The sequence below is a fragment of the Toxorhynchites rutilus genome, chromosome 3 (genome assembly GCF_029784135.1).
Source record: "Toxorhynchites rutilus septentrionalis strain SRP chromosome 3, ASM2978413v1, whole genome shotgun sequence".
NCBI classification, from domain to species: Eukaryota; Metazoa; Arthropoda; class Insecta; order Diptera; family Culicidae; genus Toxorhynchites; species Toxorhynchites rutilus.
In genome coordinates, this window is record NC_073746.1 from 90918734 (window position 1) to 90936296 (window position 17563).

At 37.8% G+C, this 17563-nt stretch overlaps 1 protein-coding gene across 2 annotated transcripts in view; it reads right to left on the reverse strand.

The window, feature by feature from the left end:
• LOC129779275 (peptidyl-prolyl cis-trans isomerase FKBP2) overlaps window positions 1–16285 on the reverse strand; it is a 78283-nt gene extending 61998 nt beyond the window's left edge. The window contains exon 1 of one of the 2 annotated variants that reach the window (XM_055786669.1): window positions 16126–16285. The gene's annotated coding sequence lies outside the window, so the exon portion shown is untranslated. Of the gene's footprint in view, window positions 1–15361; window positions 15535–16125 lie in introns of those variants that run through there. The other variant, XM_055786670.1, reaches the window with a different exon arrangement.
• Between the last annotated feature and the right edge of the window lie 1278 nt (window positions 16286–17563).

The following is a 17563-nucleotide window of genomic DNA, read 5'->3' on the forward strand; positions in this document are numbered from 1 at the left end:
AATTGACCTTACATGTTAAATTATTTTACTTACAAAGCAAATCTATTGAATTCAATTGAATTCGGAAATTGTTTCATTCAATCAAGAATTTATTCAATACGAACAAGTGATTGCTAAGCTAAGATAGTCCCACGTCAACCTTGCGGTTATATCATAGATATAACCCACCCATTTTTTTAATTAATTATCCAAAAGAAGGGTGTTCCTGAGAGTATTAAACTACGTTAATCACCGATCGAGTTTCCACTTGCTGCAATTACGGCCTCCACACGCTTCCGGAACGCATGGCAGCTCCTAATAATGTATCCTGTATCCACTCTCCTCCAGGTACATGACAATGTTTGTCTAAGGCTTGCTGTACTCGAGTGGCGTTTAGAACAAGTCTTGGCCTTCATGTCGCGCCATAATCCAGAGGATTCATTTATTTACCACTGGAAGCCAAACAACACAACGCTAGCAGGATGCTTGGTCAGATACACGTTTTGAACCTCGTCGGCCACGTGTTTTACTTGGAGAGAACCAATATAACGATCGGATCCGAAATTTGACGGTGAACAAGATTACCGGATTTTCTAACATCGCTCGACTCGTTGCTCCCGAATGCGGTTGGTATTCATGAGAGTTTTTTTTCCATGCCCTCGACTTCATCCCGCAAACTTCCTTCATGATCTTCCGTGCTGTGAAGTCGCTGATCTTGTGTTTCTTTTGCATTTTACTCATTGAACGCTCTGGGTTCACCCGAATAGTCCTTTTAATGACAGCGATAACCCTCGGAATCGGAGCTGACCTCGGACGACCTGAGGTCATCTTCGCGGACAGTTGTCCTTTCTTTTCTCGGTCTAAGACCCTTTTCACGGTCCACCGGGACACTCCCACGGCGATTGAAATGTCTTTTTGCAACTTCGTCTTGGTGCAGCTATCAAACTAAGAAAATCGGCTTTTTTTCACTCGCAGTCTATTTTGATATGTATTAAAGTTTACGTGCATGCAAATAAACCAAAGTTCATATAATAACAGGTGAAAGTTTTCAATCAAGTTTTTACTTTTTTGAAAAATAAATAACTTTTAAACTACTGGACCGATACAGATGATCGACATATCAAATTGAAGTCAATTGTCTTTTTTGAAAAAATATAACACTTGCGAAAAACTTGAATTCTGTTTACCAAATTATAGATTCTATTTATTTTTTTATTTTACATTGTGTCGGGATCGAGAGCGCAATATGTTTTATATTTTTTGCTTGGAAGCTGAAGTTATTTACATAACACATCCAAAAACAGGAAGTGGGTTATATCTATGGTATAACCGCAAGGGTGACGTAGGACTATCGTTGATTTAGAGATCATTTGTTTGAAGTTGAATCTAAATCCATCCTGAATGAATGAATAAATAAATATTTGGGTGACTTCAAAAACGAGAGTGTTACTTTGAAGACTCAAGGTTTTATGCATCCAATATTGGATACAAAAAACCTTGTTCTGAAGAATAATCTTCAGAAGCTTTCCTGTTAACTGCACTTGATTGACAAATCACAAAACCAAATGTATGTGGTCGCAGTATTATATGGATAGAAAACATTAAAATAAACTCGCTTGAATGTAATTTTCAATTCCAAGGGGAACTGGCAGATTATTTTTCAGCAACGATCATTTCTTTCCAGGTTTCCTCTCGATAACCAGCAAACGAAAAGAGTTGCGCGCGTGTATGTGTGTGTGTGTGGCGGCTGCTTCTATGTCTTCCCGAGGAACCGTATTTCGATGCTGATACTCTCTTGGTCACCTTCTCTTCTCCTTCTGATCGATCGGCTTTTCTGCGCTCCCTCACAGTTAAAACAAACTGATTGCATTTCAAGTCAGGTCAAGCCAGGTAATGAATACCTCGATCCCTCGCCGTTCAGCTCGTTCAGTAACGATGTTGTCTTGTCGATGTCCTCAGGCGTCGTGCACAAATTACGTAACGCAAAAATCCGGATTTTGAACCTCCCCCCCCCCTTTCGTAACGCAATTTCCTATCCCTAATAAACAGAAAGTAACGCAACATCTAACCCCTCCCCCCTTATCGCGTTACGTAATTTGTGCACGACGCCTCACGAAAAATGAATGGGTTTCACCACCAGAATATCATTTCAGTATGCTTTTCGTGCGTGATTGAATCGAGAGAAGGTGTGGTTTACGATGGCAATTTGGAAGGCAAATTAGAGGAGAATGAACTCTCTGAGTATGAAAATTTCGGCGACTGAGCAATAATCGATTGAAAATTATATAATTTTGGCGATACGAAACATTTTCCGTTTTTCATGTTATGCATCCATTATTGGATACGAAAATATCCTACTGATGGGAAAGAATAATCTTCAGAAGCTTTCCAGCTAATTACACTTGATTGAAAAATTACGAAATCAAATGTATTTGGTCGCTGTGTTCGCCATATAATTAGAAAACATTAAAATAAACTCTTTCGCATGGATGTATTCTTCAATTCCCAGGGAACTGGCAGATTATTTTTCAGCAACGATTAGATCTTTCCGGAATTTTCTCGATGCTGTATGGCATCCAAACGAAAATTCTCATTTCAGTTTGGCCTGCAAAAAACTTTTCTGAACTCTAATCCATCAAATTTGGAGCCCTGAAAAGGACCGTTGATTATATGCTAAGCTAATATAGCACCCTCGCCTTGGATTCGACGGGCCAGCTGAATGTCCTTGGGCATGATGTGACGCGTTTTACGTTGATTTGTATCTTCGAATAAGCCTCCTGTAGCGTCATAACCGCGGAACTTTGGAAGCGCAAGTCGGTTTTGAAGTCCTGAGCAATTCCACGAACCAAAAGCTGCAAAGGTAGCTTGCGGATCAGCAATTCGGCCGACTTCCGATAGCGATGAATTTCACGCAAAGTTCCCGGTCGATAGCGATGTGGCTTCTCCACCTATCCTGCTACTGGTACGCTTATCGGAGCTGCTTTCGTGGTGCCTTACCACCGAAGGACTAACGAGCTGTCTGCTTAGTCCCGATGAAACGAGTCCTCACGGTGCGAGAGTAGAGTAAGAAATGAACGAAAGCAAGGGAAGTGTCATTTTATAAAACATAAAAGAATCGAATGTAAACCCCACCCTCTTTATTATATAAGCTTACTGTATACTCACGAATATAATAAGGGTGGGATTTAGATTCTATACTTTTATGGTTTATAAAATGACGCTTCCTTTGCTTTCGTTCATTTCTTACTCTACTCTCGCACCGTGAGGACTCGAGCTCGTTAGTCTTTCGCAGACAGCTCGTTAGTCATTTGGTGGTAAGGCACACGAAGTCAGCTCGGATAAGCGCACCAGTAGCAGGATAGGTGGAGAAGCCACATCGCTATCGACCGGGAACTTTGCGTGAAATTCATCGCTATCAGAAGTCGATCGAATTGCTGATCCGCAGCTACCTTTGCAGCATTTGGATCGTGGAATTGCTCAGGACTTCAAAACCGACTTGCGCTTCCAAAGTTCCGCGGCTATGACGCTGCAGGAGGCTTATTCGAAGATACCAATTTGTGTGCTATCCATGCAAAACGCGTCACATCATGCCCAAGGACATCCATCTGGCCCATCGTATCCGAGGAGAGCGTGCTATATTAGCTTAGCATATAATCAACGGCCCTTTTCAGGGCTCCAAATTTGATGGATTAGAGTACAGAAAAGTTTTTTACAGGCCGAACTGAAAGGAGCATTTAGCGAAAATCGTGGTTTCGATAATAATTCGTTACCGATAGGTGCCATGGATATGGATTTCTTAATGAAGAATATGAAATACATGACATGATGTAGTGAATATATCCGAAGAAATCACTTTGGTGAAACTGCATTATAAAATTATTTGTGTACGAATGCCGCAATCGATAGTCGACTCTAATTTGCGCTGGGTAATTTCCTCGGAGGACTCGATTCCTCCTTTGAACATTAATAATCTCTTTCTGGCAAAACGATGTGGTATGAATCACATTATTTGAATGATAGAATGAAGAAGTTTTCTGCCAATTTCCTTCAACCTCCAAACGTATCTTTCTCCCGTTTGTCGTTTTCGCGTTCGCTAATCCTTTCTCACAACACCCATTTCTCGTTTGAGAAATTGTTGAGTAAACATTGTTTGCCAGTGCACGTAGAGCAGGAATTCCTAAAGATTCATTGCACCTCTAATAAATTGCCAAAAGACATGGTCTTACGTTGATCGCACTTGATTGAAAAAATCCAAAACGAAATGTATTTGGTCGCAGCATTATATGAGTAGAAAGCAAATAATCGCTTGAAAATGACTTGATTTTCGCGATGTGAAACATTTTCCGTTTTTCATGTTATGCATCCAATATTGGATAGGAAAATTTCCACTGATGGGGAAAAAAAATATTCAGAAGCTTTCCTGTTAATTGCGATTGATTAAAAAATAACAAAACCAAATGTATTTGGTTGCAGTGTTATATGGATAGAAAACATTAAAATAAACTCTTTCGCATGAATGTATTTTTCAATTCCCAGGGGAACTGGCAGATTATTTTTCAACAACGATGATAGCAACGAGAATTCCGCGCGTGTATGTGTGTGTGTGTGTGTGGCGGCTGCTCCGATGTTTCAAGCGGAACCGTGGCATCACTCTCTTCCTGATGGATTCCCTTTTGGCCTTAGGTGCACAAACAGGCTCTTGGTGACACCGTTCATCAGCGTTTTCATGATAAACGAAATTAGCTTCACAACAACAGCGACAACATGCTCCAATCGCTGTTCAATCATAACTGAGTGGGTTTACGAGCGGCGCTCGCTTATATACCGATTGGTGATTTCAATAGCCTGTTTTGAAAGCAATTTTAAGACTATTGAAACAAGTTTTTGGATCAAAAAGTAACAAGTATATGACGCGTAGACATTTTATCTTTCGAATGAAGTGTTTATCATACCATTTCGTTCAGTTGTTTAAGAGCTATTAACGCTCAAAATCTCGGTCTCCAGCGTAACGCTTTCGTTCTCGAAACTTTGGTTTTACACCCCGGTATAGAAATGAAAGACGTAGTCCTACGTCAAAATCAGAGAGGCGTTTTTGACGTGGGACTACGTCTAACCGGAATATATTGGGGGTTAAATGGAAACCTAAATACAGAACATGCAGGAAAAAATGAAAGATTTCGAATGCTTATAACTCGAACATTTCTTAATAGAAAAGATGTTTGCATCAATTGATAGGAAATATTTCTACGCATCTATCACAATTGATAAAATGTTATTTTTCCTGAGATGAGCAATTGAATAACTGTGAAATGTCAAGCGTTATCTAAACGCCTTAACTGCCCCGTTCTGATTGGCCCGATTTACGATTTCCCTAACACAGCCATCAGAATCAAGGAACTTGGGGAAATTAGTATTGTAAATACATACAAGTTGGGGAAACTTTTGTTCCCACCAACATGTGTTCCTTAACACAACCATCAAAACCAAGGTGCTTTACATTACATGGTGTTTGTACAAATTCAATTGAATTCAACAGCAAATATGAATTCAATGGAATTCGAAAATGGTTTCATTCAATCAATTAATCAATACAAACAAATTATTACTAAGCCAACGGTAATCCCACGTCAACCTAGCTGTTATATCATAGATATAGCCCACCATTTTATTTTCGTTTTTGAGTTATGATTTTTCAAAGCTAACCGATTGTCTGAAAAATTTCTGGAAAGCTGAGGTTTTTTTTCATAATATATCCAAAAAACAGAGAGGTTCACTTTGTGAATCCATGTTTTTCACGAGTTTAATATTTTACCAAAGATGACTAGCTCATTTTGTTTCAATTTCATATGTCGGTTACCTGAATTGGTCAGGTAGTTTAAAAGTTCGGAATTTTTGAACAAAGTTTGTTTTTGTGCAAGAATGAGAAAACATGTTTTTCGGACCATCGGTTAACTTTGAAAAATCGTAACTAAAAATAAAATAAGTAAAAAAAAACTTTTTAAGTTAAACGGTTTAACTGGGGTTAAACATAATAATGTACTAAAAGCTAGAAAATAATTAGGCAAGTAGCAGTTAGCAGTTATCACACCTCTCCTTCTGTTCCGTCTTCAACGGAAGAATGGGATTTTTACTTTTTTACTACGCCCGTCGAATAGAGATGTGCCATCCGCTCATGAGCTGTTCCGAAGAATCGACTCTTTGAAGTGAGTTGACGCGGAACAGCTCGCAAAAAAAAATCAAACAGCTCTTCAGCTCACTTTGATGATGATGAAGGAGAGAAAAGAGCTGTAGAATTGAAGAGAGTGTGTGAGCTGTAAGATTCAAATAAACTGACCGTCTCTCGCTCTTCGTGTTAAGACATCAGTTTAGTTTCATTTGTCCCTCGTCTTTTCAACTGTTATATTCGCGTTGACGGCATTGAGCTTTGTTTACCAGTTTAGGGGGCGCCAAAAATAATAATTGGCTCTCAGGCAGAATGAACACGTTTTTAAAATTCAAATTATTAATGAAAATTAACTTCTGTGTATCAAATGAGTATTCTATTTCAATGAAAAACACTTTGTTTGCAGGCGGTGCAAAAATCTCATAAGATTTTTTTTTTTGAAGAAAACTTTCTATTGTAATGTAAAGCCTCAGTAAAAATGTCGGAAATGTTGTACTCGCCGAGTCTGTTGTAAATAATAGTCTGGAATACGTGTTTCAAGTAATTAATAATATGGTGTGAAAAATTTCATTTGAATTTTAACATTTTCAAACTGGCTTCGTGGCTATCGAGTTTGGGACCCAAATTGAAAGTCGGCACTGACAACTGAGCTGAAGAGCTGTTCATAAAGAACAGCTCATTTAGATGAGCTGATATGATCAGAGCTGTTCATCATGATGAGCTGATTTGCACACCTCTACCGTCGAAGCCATACACAAACATACTTTCCATCAACCGAGCGCGCGACTCACGCATATTCATGTAGTTTTCATACGACCACCGATATACGACGACAACCGAAGCGAGCGGCAACACCAGCAGCAGTAATAACAACAGCAACATCAGCACCATTAACGCAGATAACCCCGACGATGAGTAACCCTTTCGCTGGGTGCCGAACTTTCATTGCATCGCATCAGAACGAAACCAGACACGAAGTGAAAACGTCTCAACTTAAAGTGTATCCGATAGAAGAGGAAAAAAGACGGGTGGGTAATGTCGGGGACATAACCGGAGTGACGTAGGACTATACAAAAGGGACAGCTTTTGTTAAATATATATTTTAAATATATTGTTTTATTTTCTTCTCCTACGTGAATACCTACCTATCTACCTTAAAAATGGATTAGTTTACTGTTTACTCTTCATGAATATGTTGATGTTTCTGAAAAGAACCTTTGGTGTTGTGTTTTTGTTATCACTCGATATTCCCATCTTGTTCGGTTAAACCTTCCTGTTTAGGTATTGCGTTTGCCACTCGCCACAGCTTTCACAGTTGGAAAATTTCTTCCCATCCAGCTTGTGACATATTTTACAGTAAATTACATTCAATGGCACGTCGCATTACCACCACTCAGTATCGGATTGGAGGTAATTTTAACCTGTAATTGAACATTTGCGATGACAGTGGTACAGTGTCGACCTTCAATGTGGGGTCATAATTTGGACCCCGAACTCTATGTTTACAAAAATGTCCAACTAAATATGTCGCATTACTGGTCCGTCCAATTAGCTAAATGTCGAGATAAGTGTAAATTACTGTACTTTCAATCTAGAAGCAATTTAAGAATTGGTGAAAATCAATAAGCTCAGAACAACTGCCAAATTCACATACTCATCATATCCTGGTAAACAAATTATAAAAAAATCAATTTGTGTTTTATTATTATTTTGGATATTGTTTTAGAAAGCATTGAACTGTATTTCCTAAACTCTTTTTTGGAAGGTTTAATGGCCCTGAAAAGCGCCTTGTTTTATGGAATGGTTCCAATTTAGAAAACTTAGTACTCGTGGTTTTGAAAAAAACCATTTCGAACGCCCTCGATGCCGCCTTGTTCTAGATTTGCCACCAAAGCAGTGTGTATAAAGGACAAACTTTTTTCTTCTGCTACCTGATGCCGTTTTGCGATTGCGTTTGCCACTCGCCACTCGCTGCAACTGCCTGTTGTCTTGATGTCCACAGAACCGAATGTGTTCTGTTCCGAATGCGGGTTTTCTTATCGTCGCGAGCAGCTTTACCAGCTAACTCGATCACTTCGGCGGCCGAAACTATATAACGCCGGCTAGGTGGACTGGTGCACTGGTACTAACGCGCTCGGCCTAGCTACCCTTGCGGGGAACTCCAGATCAACACGGTTCGAGCGGGATTTTGCCTTTCCCTTCACTTTTCATCCTTTACCATGTCCAGACATGGGTGCTTGGGTTGGTTTGTTGATGTGTTGTGATGCGAACCGATGTGGTGTACGGTTTGAATGAGAATGATCGTTACGGCAGCGGAGCGGGGATTTTTAAGCTGACTGGCTGGCTCGAGAATTACGCATGTGTGAGACTGCGACCAATGTTTCGTTCATTTTTTTCTTTTTCCTTTCCAATCGTGCTTCATTCTATTTCGCTGCTGCTCTGGTTGCCCGTTTTGGTCGGTACGATTTGAGGAGCACAAAATGAACCAATCAAAAATGGGCACATAGTGAATTTTGAGAATGCTTGATATTTCACAATTATTCAATTATTTATCTCAAGAAAAATGAAATGTTATTCGTTCTGATAGATGCGTAGATATATTTCCTATCAATTGATGCAAAAACCTTTGCGATCTATTGAGAAATGCTCGAGTTATAAGCGTTCCAAATCTTGCATTTTTTCCTACTTGTTCAGTGCCTAGATTTCCATTTCACCCCCTATATCTTCCGGTTAGACGTAGTCCTACGTCAATATAGCGAACATTCATTTATTACAAATTGAGGTTAAAGCGTTTTTTGTAAGCAATCCATTTTTGTCGGCGTGTTTTCTAAACCGCCCGAACACCTTCATTAGTCTAGGGCATTGATAAGACTAAAATAAAATCGTGGGACATATGATGGAGTCGCTAATTGTGGATAATGAAAATCCAACGTGCCCCACGATTTTATTTGTCTCATCAATGCCCTAGACTAAAGAAGGATAGGTGTGATAACTGCTAACTGCTACTTGCCTAATTATTTACTAGCTTTTAGTACATTATTATGTTTAACCACAATTAAACCGTTTAACTTAAAAAGTATGTTTTACTTATTTTATTTTCTAGTTTTTTGTACATTATCTGTTTCATCAGAATATTTCTCTACAATAAAACCATTGTACTGTATTCTTTCAGTCAAAAAATTTTATTTGATACCGATGTTGAGTGGATTGCAGAAAATACATAGTGTGTTCTCCAAGTCAATTTTGTTCGTTTGATACACATATCTCAATTAACCTTTTTTTTGAGATGATATGGAATCAGCTATTTTGTAGCGACGGCCAAATAGGATTTATAACCGTGTTCTACTAGTCAAGCCCTTTCATTTGATACCCATATTAATGAGGTTTTGAAGGAAAATGTAGTCTGCTATTTTGTAGTGGCAGCCATCTTAGATTTACATTTATCATAAATAACCGTATTCTACTAGTCAAGCCCTTTCATTTGATACTCATATTGTTCTGGTTCTGGAAAACCCATATTGATGAGGTTTTGTGAAAATATGTGATCCGCCATTTTGTAGCGGCCGTCATCTTGGATTTTCAAGATCATGAAATACGCAGTTTTATAATGACTACAGAGATAAAGGGTGTTCCAAATTTCAGATCAATCGGTCAACAGGACGGGGGTCAAATTTCTATTATTGTGGGTCAGCGCTACAGACAAACATGTTACAAACATACAAACATACAAACATACAAACATACTAACATACAAACATACAAACATACAAACATACAAACATACAAACATACAAACAGATTACAGGGCAAGCTAAATAAAACCGTTTAAAAACGAAAAAACTGCTTTCTGATTTTTGGATATGTTGTGTGAAAAACTTTAGCTTAATTAAACCTTAATTGAAAAATACGGGTCTAATAGTTTGCGAACAACACTTTTCACGAAAATCTGAGGCATACAGGCATAGAATGGCTGTGTTAGTGCAGTGGAGTGAAAATCATGAATTTTGATATTTCTAATATGAGGCTCGCCAGGAATTGTTCAAAATGATATTGCAACGAAATTTGAAAAGATAGAAGTGAGGTGTCAAAGAACAAATTATAAAGCGGTCATAGAATTTTAATTTGATTGATATAAAAAATCAAGTTTCTATATGATTTTCTAGGATGACATGAAAAACAACATCGCAAAAGCCACTATCTATTGCCTTTTTGGTTCCAAATAGTTACTTAAACAAAAATTATATACATTAGGATATCAATAAGAATTGTCATCTCGAATTTCAAAAAATTAACCCATAAAAATGTTCACCACCTCGAAAAAACACCCTATGCAAAATATCAGCTCAATCGGACTTAAGAGAGAGTGGCGCAAAGCGGTAAGGTAAAGGAAATCGGGGTTTTCAAAAAAAAACCTTTGGTCCCAAATGTCTTCAAATTGCATGAAACGGTTGTAATTGAACCTGTTGATAGATGTAAATGTAAATAAATAAACCATGGAAATAAACCATGGAAGCATAAAAACGTCGAGATCTACTTTCATCTCGAAATATTTTTTTGACGAAATATTTTTTTGACATCTCGAATGTTTTAGGTTTGTTAGCGAAGTTTGTTCTAAAGCCGCATAAGAACCTTCGCATAAGTATAGCAATTATAATCCAAACTTTGTTCAAAAGTATCATAATTGGTGACGAACCATGTGTACAAGGTTATGAAGTCGAAACCGTAGAGCAATCGAACCAATGAAAGAGCCTCGGAGAGCCACGACCGAAAAAAACTTATCGCTTATAGCTTCGGATATTATTTTAGAGTGCATCGTAATTTTTGTAATATCTTTTTAGTGATTTAATTTTTTATTACTTCAGTAGACTCGAAAGAGTCGAGTAGAGTCAAAAGCTATCAGCACTTCTCGTTTATTTGTTTGAACTTGCATCAGATTTTCTCCTTCCCACTCAGTATCGATCACAAACTATGAACCCTTTTGGTCAGATATTCCGCTTGAGATATGATCGAACCCCACAACATGCAACAGTAAGGTTTCCCTACTGGAATTTGAAAGCATACTTTCATGAATTATACGTTTATCTAAAGAAATGCAGTGTATACCGTTTTGTCTCATATTCCGAACACTTAAGCTTTGATGGCCATTAAACAGTGTCTAATTACTCAAAATGGTATTCTCTCACGAAATCAATTTGATTTTTAGATACAATAGAGCCTTCTTTTTAATTTGATTACAATAAAGTTGTTTTATAAACACATACTCATGGAGAAAAACTAAAAATATGTTTCATCACTTTTGTCTCAAATTACGAACAGAAAAAAAATCAATTAGCTAGTGTTGTTTGGAAAAATTGTATTCTCGCAAAAAAATGAATTTTGCTTTTGTAATTATTGATTGTATTTGTTTCTTATAGTTTACATGGTTTCGGGATCAAGGGCGCTATATCGGTATCGATACCTGTAAATGATGTTAAAATTAAGTCTGTAACCGAAAGAATGTTAGGTTTTTTTGCATATTAAATTATTTACAACATAAAATTTCAGTAGATTCACATTTTAAAATGAAGTGTTCGCAATTTGAATCATGTTTCTACGCATTGAATCATATTCCGAACACTGATTTGAATGAAGATTTCTGACTAGAATATAATATAATATTATTATAATATAAGAATATAATTTTATTTCATCCATTTATTGTAGATTCTTACCATTTCTAGCACTTAACATGAAAACAACAAGCAAAATAGTTGTAACGTTGCTTGTTTTTTACAGAAATTGCTAACGCAAACATTTTATCATTGGTTTTGACTATCACTTTTTTGCAAATGCTCAATATTATAAACTATAGGCTGTATCGATACCTGTAAATGATTTTGATCAACCAATTATTTATAACTAAATTTACATTTGAAAATGAAGTGTTCGAAATTTGAATCAAGCGTAGAAACTTGATTCATATTCCGAACACTCCTTCAATATTAATTTTAATGGAGATTTCTGCATACATCCATCACTATATCATTTTTATCACCCATTTATTGTAGGTTCATCCATTCTCTAGCACTTAAAATAACAACAACAAACAAAATAGTTAAAACAATTACAAAAACTAGAAAATGAACGATGCTTGTTTTTACGGAATTTGCTAACTCAAACATTTCATCATGGGTTTTGACTGTCACTTTTTTGCAAATGCCTAATATTATAAATTATAGACTGTATCGTTACCTGTAATTGATGTCAAAATGAAGCCTATACCTCGAAGAATGTCTGTGTTTTCATTATTCAATTATTTATAGCATAAAAGTTTAGTAAATTTACATTTAAAAATGAAGTGTTCGGAATTTGAGACTGTTCGGAATATGAGACAAAATGGTATCTATATTCCAAAATTCTGGATACTCTTCCATATCCCCACTAGCACAAACAAATTTCGTATGCTTTTCTTTGTCGTAGCACACCTCGATACAGAGGGCTTCCTCTCCTTATATCGAGCTGTGTGTTTATGTGTGTGAAATCAGCATTTGGCATGAATGATATCCGCTCGTTGTGTTATGGTAGCTCACTCGCATCGTGGTGTTTTCATTCTATTCTATTTTTAGCTTCCGACTCTAGCCCCGAGAAAGGCCCTTGCGGAAAGAATCTCTATTCGATACTCCTCCTTCATTCGACAAGAAAACAATCCTCTCCCGCTCGACGCTCTGCGGCAACCATGTTGCTTCGATGATCACTAAACGAGAAGTGGTGTGGCATCAGGGTCAGATTTTGTATTATAGAGACTTTAAACTTCTTCAGTTCATTCGTCTCTACACCCAAAGTTAATTTTTAGCACATGTTTTGGCATCCCGATTTATTACATTAAATGAGCTGAAAGATAACATAAAATGTTCTACTCCCCAATACATGTATATCATTTGCATAATATATATGCTAGAGCCAATATGAGCGAGCGAAACAGGAGACACATTTAAATGAAAGTATATGAAAGCTTTTCGTATAGTTTGCCAAATACACGGCCCAGACAGAGAAAGATTATTCTCGTTCATGTTCTTCTTTATCGTCTTAGAAAACACCTTCCAACTTCATTTTATGATGAGGTGTAATATTATCACGCTCCTTTATAATAGCACTGGCAGCTGTATGGATAGCGTGGTCGTGTAAAGTAACTTTGCATTCCAGCCGACCTTGGTTCGATCCCCATTGACGTCGTATAGACTTTTTTTTGGCACAATCCCAAATGAAAAGAGAGAAGAAAACAGAAAGAGATGTCTGCTCGCATACATACAAACCATTTTTAAGCTTTTAAAACAGCTCATTATTTGCGCATTTGACTCTCATGCACAGGAAATGGCATCTTTCCTGCCAAAGATGAATTTTTTTCTGCTAACGCAAGTTTGGATGTAGCCTTTAGATAGGCCCTTGGAAAACTTTACTCTACTCCTGCACTACACTTCCACCCTCATTGCTTTGAGAAAGGCACTCAATCCCTCGTCGTCCAGCTCGTCCAGCAACGATGTTGTCCAGTCGTGTGGCTTCAAATTGCGGATGGCTTCTTTAAACCAAATATGTTGAAAACTGCCAGAAACGAATGTATCAGTTGCTCGTTATTGACAACTCTGTTCGGGAATGCACACAAATCGGCAGAACAAATGTATCGGAATATGAGAATGCTTCCAGTTTTTATTAATTTAAACTGTTTAGTCATTAGTGGATTGTAGTGTATAGTATATCAAACGAATCTTAGAGAATTTCCGATTCCATTGGTGTGCAAATAGTTATTAACGTTAAGTTTATTTCACAAAAACGTTACCTGTTTTCTGGTTTTGCACCCTTCCTGAAAGACGTAGTTCTACGTCAAAAGTACGCCAAGTTCGATCAAATATCGAAGTATTGCCCATTGGTTTCTCCGATTACCGCTTACCGTGACTTGATGTACCAGGAATTCTTACCACCAGGTCGTGCAGTCAATGATGAGTATTACCTCAGAGTTATGCACCTCATACGAGAAGCAATACGAAACAAACTTTCAAAACGGTGGTTTTTGCATAACGATACAACACCTGCTCACTCATCGTTACTTGTGTGAGATTTTTTAGCTGAAAACAAGATCACAATAATGTCTCAACCACCATGTGACCCGAACTTGGCAACCTGTGAATGTTTCCTGTTCCTGAAACTGAAATACCTATGAAAGGACGGAGCTTTGCAACGATTGGCGAGATAACGGGTACATCGCTGATGGAGCTCAAAGTTATACCAAAAAGTTTATAGCGTAAATTCTTCGAGGATTGAAAAAGACATTGACACTTTTTCAACACACCTCGTACGTACATCGGACCCTTAAATTTTTGAATTTCGTCGAAAACTAGACGATTAACTAAAATGTTATTATAGTTCAATAAAAAAAAACGAAGACACATCAACAATTTGAATCAGAAGATTGTGTCAAATCGACACAAATTACTAACGCGTGTAAACTGAGATTTACATCGATATAGAGAAGAAAATGATAATTGAAAATGGTCATTTCAGTTTTAGACTCAATTCGTACCATCTTACACGACCGTTTGGGCATAAAACGCGTTGCCGCTCGACTAGTTCCGAAAAACCTGAATTTTTTTCAGCAACTCATTCGCGCAAAATGCGAATTCGTGCTGAAAATAGTAGTTAACTTCGATCCCATATTCATAAAACACATTCTATCTGATGATGAGAAATTGATAAAATACATAAAAGTCGATCACAAGTCAAAGTAATGTTGATTGTTTTCATCGATAATCACAATGTTGTGCACTGATAATTCTAGCCAGAAGAAATAGATTATTCTATGGGCGTTATTTAATGTTCGAAAACGTAAAATAAAAAAGGCCAGGTTTTATGGTCTAACATCCTTGCATCGAATATTTTCTGGATTTTATTAGATAAAACTCTGCATCAAATTGATTAGGTTCAAATGAACGAGCTATTTTATCGTCAGGAGCAGTTCGGAACAATATATGGTTAGAGAAAGTTAGTTCACTTTTTAACTCTGTGTCTATGTATATCAAACACCAGTCCGTGTCTTTGCGTTGACAAATAATTGTCGGTGTCTTTTGGGTCACATTTTTTTTACTTCCTGTATTGAGTTTTTCGACTTTAAACCATTTTCACATTTTTTTAATCCATGATTTAATCCAAATTCTCGGACGGAATTTCCACGTTATCCCCAAAACTGACCTTAAACTTGACTCCAAAACACTGCACTTGTACCAGTGACAATAGACAACACAATGTTCACTACCTTTAAGAGTCAATTGAACACAGAAGAGAAACTTTACAAAACAAGTTCTGTTTGCTATAGGCAAATAACCGACCAAACACCGATCCGTACGCGACGACAAAACGTGAAAGACTAACCCAGGCCAGAAAGTTGTCCGCTGGATCTCGCGGGGAGTGAAACTTTCTTCTTCGTGTCTAGAGGAGTTGCCTGGCTAGCGGAGTGTACTGAACAACTCATGGTGCGCACATGGTCCACGTTCGCCAACCAACATATAAGCTTTTTCTCTTTCACGCTTGCCACTGTAGAGGGCATCTTCGGTTGTCGCTATCTCCTCCACTAACCGGGCTCTGATTGTTGGAATGTTTGAAGCTAGGCGCAGGCTGTCGCGACGCAAACTTATGCATAATGATTGTGCGATGTGCCACGTTGTTCTTTCGCCGTGGTCCGAACAGCAGCGGACAGAAGAAATTCTTGAGAAGTAAGTGTAAATAGTGCGCTTAAATGAACACCCATACTGCAAGTAAATCGCCAACACTAGTATAAAGATAAGCTCGATGAAGTTGTTGACGACTTCGCGACAGCAAAATCTCCAATCACAAACAAGTACGTAGCACAACACGGCAAATCCGCCCGGTTGCAAATTTACATAATATTCTCTAAACAATTCTTATCGAAAACAAAAATAAATCGTCCCAACGATTTCGGTGCAATTATTTATTACCTTGCCAATTGGGACACACCAGACGATCGTTGAGGTACTTGATCACGGAAAACAACGCACACACAGACACACTCGAACTTCTTCAATCACTCGCGAAACTGTTACCGCGCCTAACAAACGTCCAAATCCGACGAAACTTTGCTACTAACTGAACGTCTTGGAATGAATACCGTCCGCAATTATATGCAACGAACCGGCAAGAGTGGGAAGGCGATAGCGCTGGAGAACGATTCACGCGCCGATATTCAACAGGTACACTCGGCGATGAACTTATCTTATCATAGGGTGAGTTCATTGTGTTAACAAAGGGATAGCTCGATAGCTGAGCGGCACGTTTCAGCGAACAAAGAGGAATTCATCGTACAGCCCCTCGTTGTTGGAGAATATAATCACAAAATGAATATCTGGCTGCGGCTGGCTTGTTGTTCATTTCCAATGTTTAGAATAGGGAACTAAAGCACTATACTTGTGTAGGAGAAAGAGATAAATATATGCAACGTGGAAAATGTTTATACCATGAATGAAATATTCAACCATACGTACGGCACAACATGAGAGAAAAGTACAACTAGTGAATGGACATGAGGAAACATAGAGATGTTACGCCTTAAAACATGCAACAGGTGGCAGCATTTTGGTGATTTCGATGCTGTGCGATGGTGAGAAACAAACATTGTGGCGCATCAAATCGTTTGTTTGAACTGGGAAATCAAAAGTGAAATGAGGACAATTTGTGCAAATCGAGCGAACAGTTTATATTTGTGGTTTTCAACCTTATTGGTATTAAGCCTTTGTAAGGCCGTGCAACTATATTGCCAAAATATTTTGACATAGGACTATGTCTTTGATTTCTATTTAGGGGGGTAACTCTACGAAAAATGTAACGATTCATTAAGAGTTTTCAAAAGCATTTGCTCAAAATCGTTATTGTGACATATGTTGTGTTATAAGCTAACAATTTGACGTTTAAAATGGGTATGTTATTTCGATTCTACTTACCACTCGTTTTCCTCCACAACGAAACGAGCCATCTTTTTGCCTACAATTCGGCGTTAGCTCACAATGTGGTTAGATACGTATTATGAATTATTATCAATTTGCCTATAATAGGCATTTATCAGTTGGCAGAATCAATGGAGGGATGATCTAGAAATGATCTTGAAGATAATACTGGATGGTTTCACTCTATTTTCCCCAAAGATTCGACGAGAGCTTGGTCTAAAAGGTTAAACGTTGACAAAAGTTTTGACGTGGGACTACGTCTAACCGGAATATATGGGGGGTAAAATGGAAACATAAACACTGAACATGTAGGAATAATGCAAGATTTCGAATGCTTATAACTCGAACATTTTCTACTGGATCGGAAAGATGTTTGCATCAATTGATAGGGAATATTTCTACGCATCTATCGCAATTAATAAAATGTTATTTTTCA